General features: G+C 44.4%; 1 long non-coding RNA gene across 1 annotated transcript; it reads left to right on the plus strand.

Moving 5' to 3' along the window:
• Window positions 1-5,324: 5,324 nt before the first annotated feature.
• Window positions 5,325-8,239, plus strand: LOC121133522. The gene is made up of 3 exons (XR_005870384.1): window positions 5,325-5,597; window positions 5,808-6,024; window positions 7,143-8,239. It is a non-coding gene; the product is annotated as an uncharacterized LOC121133522 (long non-coding RNA).
• The last annotated feature ends 306 nt before the right edge of the window (window positions 8,240-8,545 follow it).

Raw genomic sequence — 8,545 nt, forward strand, 5'->3', positions numbered from 1 at the left:
CTAAATCTTGGCTCAATGTCTTAAAACATGCAGCAGCCTTGAGACACACTCCTAAGCCACAGGTTCACCATCTATAAATGGGAACCAAGCTTGTCTGTCCCGAGATGATCTTGAGCACCAACTAAAGTCGTTCAGAGGACAAGTGTCTGACATACAGTAGTGGATGTTCAGAAACTGGTGTCCACCACTACCGATTCAGCTATGGATGACTGAACTTTTATAGTTTTTATTTTAAGTTTTCAAAACAGGGGATAAAGGTCAACTCTAGGCACTTCTGAAAGGGACTCAGAAAATTTTGAAAGGAGATGGAAAGATGCTCAATGATTAATAACGACGGCTGCTCCTCTAGATGACCTGGATTCAATTCCCATCGCCCATGTGGTATGTAACAACCTTCTGTCACGCCAGTTCCAGGAGATCTAATGCCCCCTTCTGGCCTCTACAGGCACTGCATGCATGTGGTCCACAGATACAGATGCAGGCAAAACACTCATTCACATAAAATAAAAATAAGTCTTAATTTTTGCTTGTTTTGTTTTCCAAGACAGGATTTCTCTGGATATCCCTGGCTGTCCAGGAATTCTCTCTATAGATCAGGCTGGGCTTGAATTCACAAAGATGGGCCTGCCTCTGTGTCCTTAGTGCTGGGATTAAAGGCATGAGCCACCACTGCCCGGTTTAAAATTCTTTAAAAAGAAAAAAAATCAAAAGGAATATTAAAGCATATGTATAAGAGTTTGAAAATAGCATTTTCCTGTATCAGATAATATGTAGAGTAGCTGATTAGAAAACCCTCTCCCTAAAAATGTCAAATTGTTTTACACTAATACTTGTTTGTTTTAGTCTCTGTTGTATGGCTATGATGGCTGTTTTTGGTTGTCAACTTGAGCACATCTGCAATTAAATAAATCTCAGGATTGAAAGGCACACCTTTGAGGGAGTTTTGCTTACTATGAAGTAGGAAGATACACTTCTAATCTAGATCTTTGAGGCAGGAAGACCCACCTCTAATCTGGACCCCACCTTCTGCTGTAGGCCTACGTATGGACACGGGAGAAGGAAGCGTTTTTGCTCTTGGCCTGCTTGCCCTCACCCTGCTAGCAAGTCCGTTCCTTCACTGGCAGTAGAGCCTACTTCTTTGGGATTCCAGCATACACTGGAGACCAGCTGAGACATCCAGCTTCTGAACAATACTAGATTCTTAGACTTTCTGTTCACAGTCAGCAATTGTTAGATTAGCTGGACCACAGCCTGTAAGTCATAGTGACTTACAGAGAGAGAGAGAGAGAGAGAGAGAGATTAATTCTTTAAGCTCTGTTACTGGAGAAAACCCTGACTAATATAATTACTATAACAAAATCCTTGAGGTAATAAATAACTTGTAAAGAGATGTGAGCTTTGGTTCTAGAGGTTTCCAGTCAGTTTCATTTGATGGCTGTTTGGTCTCCTTGGCTTTGAACCCTAGCAAGGCAGCACATCATGGCCAAGGCGTGTGATGAAAAAAACTTCTTTTCTCACTAGGTCATAGAGAAAGAATCTGGGGTCCCTTGATAAAAGGGTGGTTGGTCTCCATGGGGATACCCTCTATGACCTGAATCTCCTACCAGCCCTGCCTTTTCAAGTTTCCACCACCTTTACTGTCAACCTGGGGCTAAGCATTTAACATATGGACTAGTAAGGGGACACACATCACCCATATTACAGCAGTTTTCTCCATCTTTGTTGTTTTCAAGACAAGGTCTCATGTAGCCCAGGCTGGCCTCATACTTACTATGTCTCTGCAGCTATCCTTTAACTCCTGATCCTTGGTCTTCCACCTCCCCAAAGCTGGGTTTACGTGAATGTACCAACACATCTGGTTATAGGAAAGTTAAACAAGGTTGAACAAGGGAACCAGTCAGAAGGCAGAACAATAAGAGAGCACAGTCCTATCAGGTTACACCTGTTAAAGAGCCCATACTCCCCTGAGGGCCAGGACTGCAAATGGACAGAGTGCTGGCCACTTCCTGGCACCACATTAATCCTCCTGGTTCCAGCTTCGGTTCCGGTCACTGCTAAAGGGAGACATTTCATGTGGACCTGGACCGGCCTCATGCAGATGCAACTTCACCTGCAGGGATCCCTGCAAATGCCATGGCCGGTAGAGAAATGATCTTCATGAGGCAAGAAGGAAATCTGGTTCAACACGACTCAGTAGCTAGTGTTGGTTCAAACTTCTAGTGCCTGACACCAGGCAGTTTATTTTATACATATTTAAGTAAGGTATGACTTTGGGGGAAAGTTTCCTGGTAATTATCTCAATCCCACCAGGTGGGGGTGGTTCACACCTTTAATCCTAGCACTTGGGAGTTCGAGGCCAGCCTGGTCTACAAAGCTCTAGGAAAGTCAGAGTTACACAGGGAAACCCTGTCTTGAGAAATCAAGAAAAAAAAAAAAAACTATCTCAATTCCACGTGCACAATAAGGCTTAAGATGTGACTACATCAAAACTCTTGTAAAGTCCATGTAACCTCTACTAAAATTATGGATTCTATAATTCTATAGCTTTAGGTTCTAGGATCCTCTAATGTTTCCATCAGTCAGATAGTGTAGAAGCTGGACGGTCATGGCACATGCCTTTAATCCCAGCACTCTGGAGGCAGAGGCAGGTATATTTCTGTGAGTTCGAGGCCAGCCTGGTTTACAGAGCAAGTTCTGGGACTGACTTCAAAGCTACAGGGATATTCTATCTTAAAAAACCAAAAACAAGCTGGGCGGTGGTGATGCATGCTTTTAATCACAGCACTTGGGAGGCAGAGGCAGGTGGATCTCTGTGAGTTCGAGACCAACCTGGTCTACAAAAGCTAGTTCCAGGACAGCCTCAAAAGCCACAGAGAAACCCTGTCTTGAAAAACACAAAAATAAACAAAAACAAAAGACAAACAAACAAAACCCAATACCAAGAAAAACGTGCCCAAAAACCACCCCCTGAAACCAACCAACTAACCAACCAACCAAACTCCCCAAAACAATGTAGAGGTCACCAGGCTATTATAAAGTACATGTGACATTTCCCCTAAGGATGGATTCTACTGACTGAGAAACAAAGCTAAAGACAAAGGTCTAGGGAGGAAGTGTCATCTGGAGGATTTGGGTGTGGCCTGAGCCTGCAACCAGCACATAACAACATCCACTCTCAGCATTCTGACTGGAAAACATGTATACACATCTCTTCCACGGAAGAGACAAGTCTTCATGCTTAATATTCCTGGTTTCCCTAGTGCTTACCTGAGAACTCATGTCCTCTATAGTGACCTGCTTTTCCCAAGTTCCTCTCAGGTTGGCTTTGAGAACACTGTGTATCCCAGACTGACATCCATTCAGGGTTCCTACCTCACTCACCCAAATGCTGAGATCAAGGCATGAGCCATCACACCTTGCCAGGACTCTTGACTTACACTATAATCATATGAGGGACTGGAGAGATGGCTCAATGGTTAAGAGCACTGGTTGCTCTTCCAGAAGACCTGGGTTCAATTCCCAGCACCTACTTGGCAGCTGTGTTGGACCTACTGAGAGTCCAAGCTCGAGCTTGAATAGAGGCTCGTTGCTTTTACATATGAATTCAGTCTCTGTGGTGATCTTTGGGGATCCCCAAGATCTGAGCGTAACATCACCCAGACTCGGAATGGGGGTGTGGAGGGATGGAGATTAGCAGTTAAGAACATTTGCTCCTCTGGTCACCAACATGACAAAACTTGCCCCATGAACTCAAGTGTATTAGTGAGATTCTTAAAACTCTGTGGTCAAGAATCTGATGGGGAAGCAATTTTCTCAAATCATGGTAAAACTGTGGGTCGCTTTGTGCACAAGCAATGTTCAGTGTTAATATGTTTATATGGTTCAGTATGTTAAGGAGAGAAATGCCTGGGCTTCTGTAGCAGGAAAGGGTAACAATAATTGCTGGATATAGTCAGATTTTTCTTTGGGTCACCAGCTCACAAATAATGACACAGAGATTTATAATTAATCATGAAAGCTCAGCCATAGCTTATGCTTGTCCCATTAGCACTTATAACTTAAATTAACCCATTTATGTTAATCCATATTTTGTTGTGTGGCTCATTATTTCACATCTCTGTACTGCCATGCTGGCTTCATCACTGTCTGGCTGGCAACTCTGCCTCTCTGCCCAGAGGCCTATCTGTGCCTGCAAGCCCCACTTATACTTCCTGCCTAGCTATTGTCCATTTAGTTCATTATTAGACCAATCAGAGGGCACCTTGGCAAAGACACATCTTCACGGTGTACAAAAAGATTACTCCACAATAGCTGAACAGGCTTTAGATATCAGTCTGGCTGAGATCCAAAAGTTAACCTAGGACACACAGGTCCAAAACAAAGGAGGTAGGTAGAGACTGTCTTCTGTTCCCAACCAGGTTCTTCTCCCACCCTCCTTCAAGAATGGAGTAGGCATATGTGAAGAGTACAGACAGTCAATTCGAATTTAACTCAAGAACCTGTGCAGCTCTGAGAAGTGTTACAGTTCAAAACTCCAGAAAAGAATCGAGTGTCAAAAAGAGCTATCTCTTCAGAAAAAGTCTGCAGGTCTGAGAAGTGTTAGTTTTTGAAGCTTCTGGAACAGGTCTCTGAAGTAAAGTGATGAGTGGTCTTCACATATGGAGGCTGGAAACTAACTCAGGAAGGAATTCCTGTCATCAACAAAATCATGGCCTCTCCGAGGATGGGGCAGGGATGAGTCCCCTCTGGGAATCCTGAAGGTAGATGACTTCCTCCATTGAATCTGCAAGAGCCTCTGTACCCTCCCTGACCAAAGCTCAGATTTATGGGATGCCATCTGGTGCAAACTGGGCCCAGTTGGACCCAGATTAGCTTAATGTGGACATGCAAATAGGGTGAAAAACAAGACTATGATTGAGAGAAGAGCAGTCAAACTTGGCAGGGACTGAGAAGATTTTGAGCCCGCCAGAAACAGCTAAAGGATAGCTGTGTGTGATGGCACACACCTTTAATCCTGACACTGTGAGTTTGAGGCCAGCCTCGTCTACAGAGTTCTAAGACAACCAGGGCTACACAGAGAAACCCTGTCTTGAAACAAACCAAACCAAACAAACAAGAAAGTAGTTAGAAAGGTTTATAGTCAGGTCTAAGGTCTGTTTCTTCCAATACTGAATTCACTCTGTGTTTGTGTCAGCTGTGATGTAGGCTGCTTTCAGGGCTTGAGCCTGTCAGTGGTCAGAAGGCTCTGTACTGATGGGAGGGGAAGTTGTACAAAATGATTCACAGCGGGAATGAGCAGTTCCTCCTTTGACCTGGGCCAGCTTTGAATGGGACAGTTATGACTGGACATACAGTTCTCTAGCACATACAGTCCTTCTACGTGCATTCCTCCTCCTCCTGTTGCTGGTAAGACTCCCTTTGAACGCCAGCACAAATCAGGAAACACCTCAGGAAGGGACGAAAGTGATTTCAGTTCTAGTAGTGGACACAGTTTTGGGTCAAGATCTTCAGGCCACTAAGGAGATGACTCAGTGGATTCTCTACTGGACAGTCTGGGAAAATTGACAAAGAACAAAGCAGGCAGTAGATAAGGAAAGGTAAGTTGGAAGAAGAGCTGTTGTGCCGCCATTTCCTCCAAAGTAAAGCTACCCCCTCTGGGCAAAGCTCGGTAAGATGCAGGGTGTTCTAAAAAGGGGATGAAACCTTCCACCCTACAGGGACATCCATTAAGCTCATCTGAACAACTCAAAATAGTTTCAGGAAGTCCCTGAAAATGATAGGATTCACTAGACACCTCTCTCCCCAAGCATACAGGAAGCTGTAAGGACTACTGAGAGACTCCCAGACCAAGGGGACTGACTGGAAGAGGCAGATACCAACTGAGCTGCTGGAAAGGACACCCTCCAACCTGTTGAGCCGCCTGCAGGCTGTGCAATACGTTCCAGGTTCCCAGCTGTTGTGAGCTGTCACCCGTGCTGGGGTAGGCTTTGGTGATACAGCTGTCTCAGAGTCATTTCTGCTCCTGTAAGTAGCCATTTACCCATATTCCTGTAAGTAACCGCAGTAAAACTCACTGGTTCGCCACGCTGGGCTAGGGTGATGTCAGTTCCCTATGGGTGAGTCTCTCCAGGAGCAGTGTCACGTAGAAGCAGGGCAGTGCCTCCATGGAGAAAGAGGAAATAATGTAAAGGCAGAGCCTGAAGCAGATACTAAGACTGTCCTCAGGAAAGAGACTAAAGGAGTGGTGACAATGAAGATGGGGACAACCAGCTATATTGATCAAAGGTGACAAAAAAGAGACTGGAGATGCCCTCTTCTGGGCACTAGGCGTACATGCAAATGTACACACACACACACACACACAAGTATAACATCATACACATATAATAATAGAGTTTTTAATTAAAAAATAAATCTTATCCCTTATTTCTTTATCTAGGCACTGTCAGAGATCAAAATGACAATCAGGTCATCTCCCAAGTACCTTCAGGACATTCTCACCCCTCTCTCTCTTCTCTCTCTCTCTCTCTCTCTCTCTCTCTCTCTCTCTCTCTCTCTCTCTCTCTCTCTCTCTCTCTCTCTCTCTCTCTCCTGTCCTCCTTCCCGCATTCATAACTGTCATGCATCTTGTTCCATTCCCACTTCCTTTGGTCATCTTTAGTGTTAAATCTTACTTTGTAAAATTTGCCTTTAATTACAAATTTAATTTTGACTTAGCAACAAAAGGATATATAGTTTAAAAATTGGACACATTTTCCAAAAACAATGATAGTGAATTCTTTTTTAAGGATCTCACTACAGTTGCCCTGGCTGGCCTGCCTTTCTCTGTGTAGACCAGGTTGGCCCCAAGCTCTTAGTGATCTACCTTCCTCCTGAGTGCTGGGACTAAAGCCATGTGCCACCGTGTCTAGCAACGTTTTATGTTGTTTCCAAATGTGCTCTGAATAGAGTTGGACTTTATCTCACCTGAAGTTTGTCACCCTTGGCACATACCTTTCTTGTTTGTTTTCTGAGACAGGATGTCTCTGTGAAACAGCCTTAACTATCCTGGAATGCAAGCTGTAGACCAGAGACCCACTGGGATTAATGGGTATACCCACCACTGCCCGGTTGACATGATGTCTTGCTCTCTCTTTTCCCAGCTTCACAATGTGGTTCATTCATTTATCTGCTTCATCCAACTGAATGAAGTGATCACAGGACAGATACATTCAACCCATGTGAGTTGCTCCTCTGATAGGAACAAGCATGTACAGACTATTCATGTGTGATAGATACAGCAACCATCTCTGCCACAGCTGTGGTCCCCATGAAATCTCTGCCTGTTGGCACCAGTTATAATTCCTAGATGGAAACCCTCATTGGCCCCACTGCTGGTTGAGCACTTTGCTACCCCAGCTTCCGGGTGGCTCTCCTGGATCTGTAAGCAATAAAATGGTTCGGTTACATCAGGTATCCTCTCAAGCCGTCTTCTCCATGTCTCCTCCAGTCACCTCACCTGAACATTTCTCCTTCTAGTCAGACCTCTCCTACTTCTTGGCTCATGGACTGAAAACCAGATTAGAAATCATGTTTGCAGAGTTCTCAAGATAACCAAAGGCAAACAACATACCGAGAAGCATCTATTTCTGAAAAACTAAAACTTTGAATCAGAGAACAAAGAGTTGCAAGTTGCAGACTTTTTACGCCATCACCTACTACCTTGGTCACTGACAAAGGCAGTTTTACCAGAGTCAGGTTTCCAGTGAAACATAGAAGCATGTCAACAAGAAGAGAGTTGACCTGAATTGGAGTGAAAGTCAGCAACAGAATCAGTTAAAGATGGAAATGACCTGGAGCTTTCCTAGTCCAGTGGAGGGGAGCCGAGGACCAGACAAGGTCAGTGAGCGCTACAGAAAGGCTGGCTCAGTTCCCTCAGCAGACCTGGCTGTCTGGGAAAGTATACACACAAATGGAAGATCCACAGAAGCCCTACCCCAGAGAACATGATAGTAAAAGCAATCTTGACCAAATCCCGCAGCTCACATACAATCAATTTGCTGAGAGTGAACATCTTAAAAGTTCAAGGTTTTGCAAACATCCTCTACCCAAAGGACTGGCTTGACCACTGAGCTATGCAGACTAGGGGAACTCCCCCAGGAAGTTAGTATTAAAAATGGAAATAATAAAGGAAAGCAGGCTGCTCTTACAGAGGTGTCAGGTTCAGTTCCCAAAACCCACATGGCAGCTCACAACCATCCGCACCTCCCGTTTCAGGGAATCTGATGCCCTCTTCTGGCTTCCATGGGCACCAGGTATACAAGTGGTACACAAATGTATACACATGTAAAAATACCCACATACATAAAATAGGAATTTAATAAATAAATAATTAGGGAGTTGAAGAGATGGCTCAGCAGTTATAAGAGCACTGACTGGCCTGGTGTGGTGGCACATACCCTTAATCTCAGCACTTGGGAAACAGAGGCAGGTGGATTTCTGTGAGTTTTAGGTCAACTTCGTCTATATAGTGAGTTCCCAGACAGTAAGGGCTATAGCAAGACAG

This window comes from Mesocricetus auratus, unplaced genomic scaffold (assembly GCF_017639785.1).
Source record: "Mesocricetus auratus isolate SY011 unplaced genomic scaffold, BCM_Maur_2.0 Super-Scaffold_100022, whole genome shotgun sequence".
Taxonomy (NCBI): Eukaryota; Metazoa; Chordata; class Mammalia; order Rodentia; family Cricetidae; genus Mesocricetus; species Mesocricetus auratus.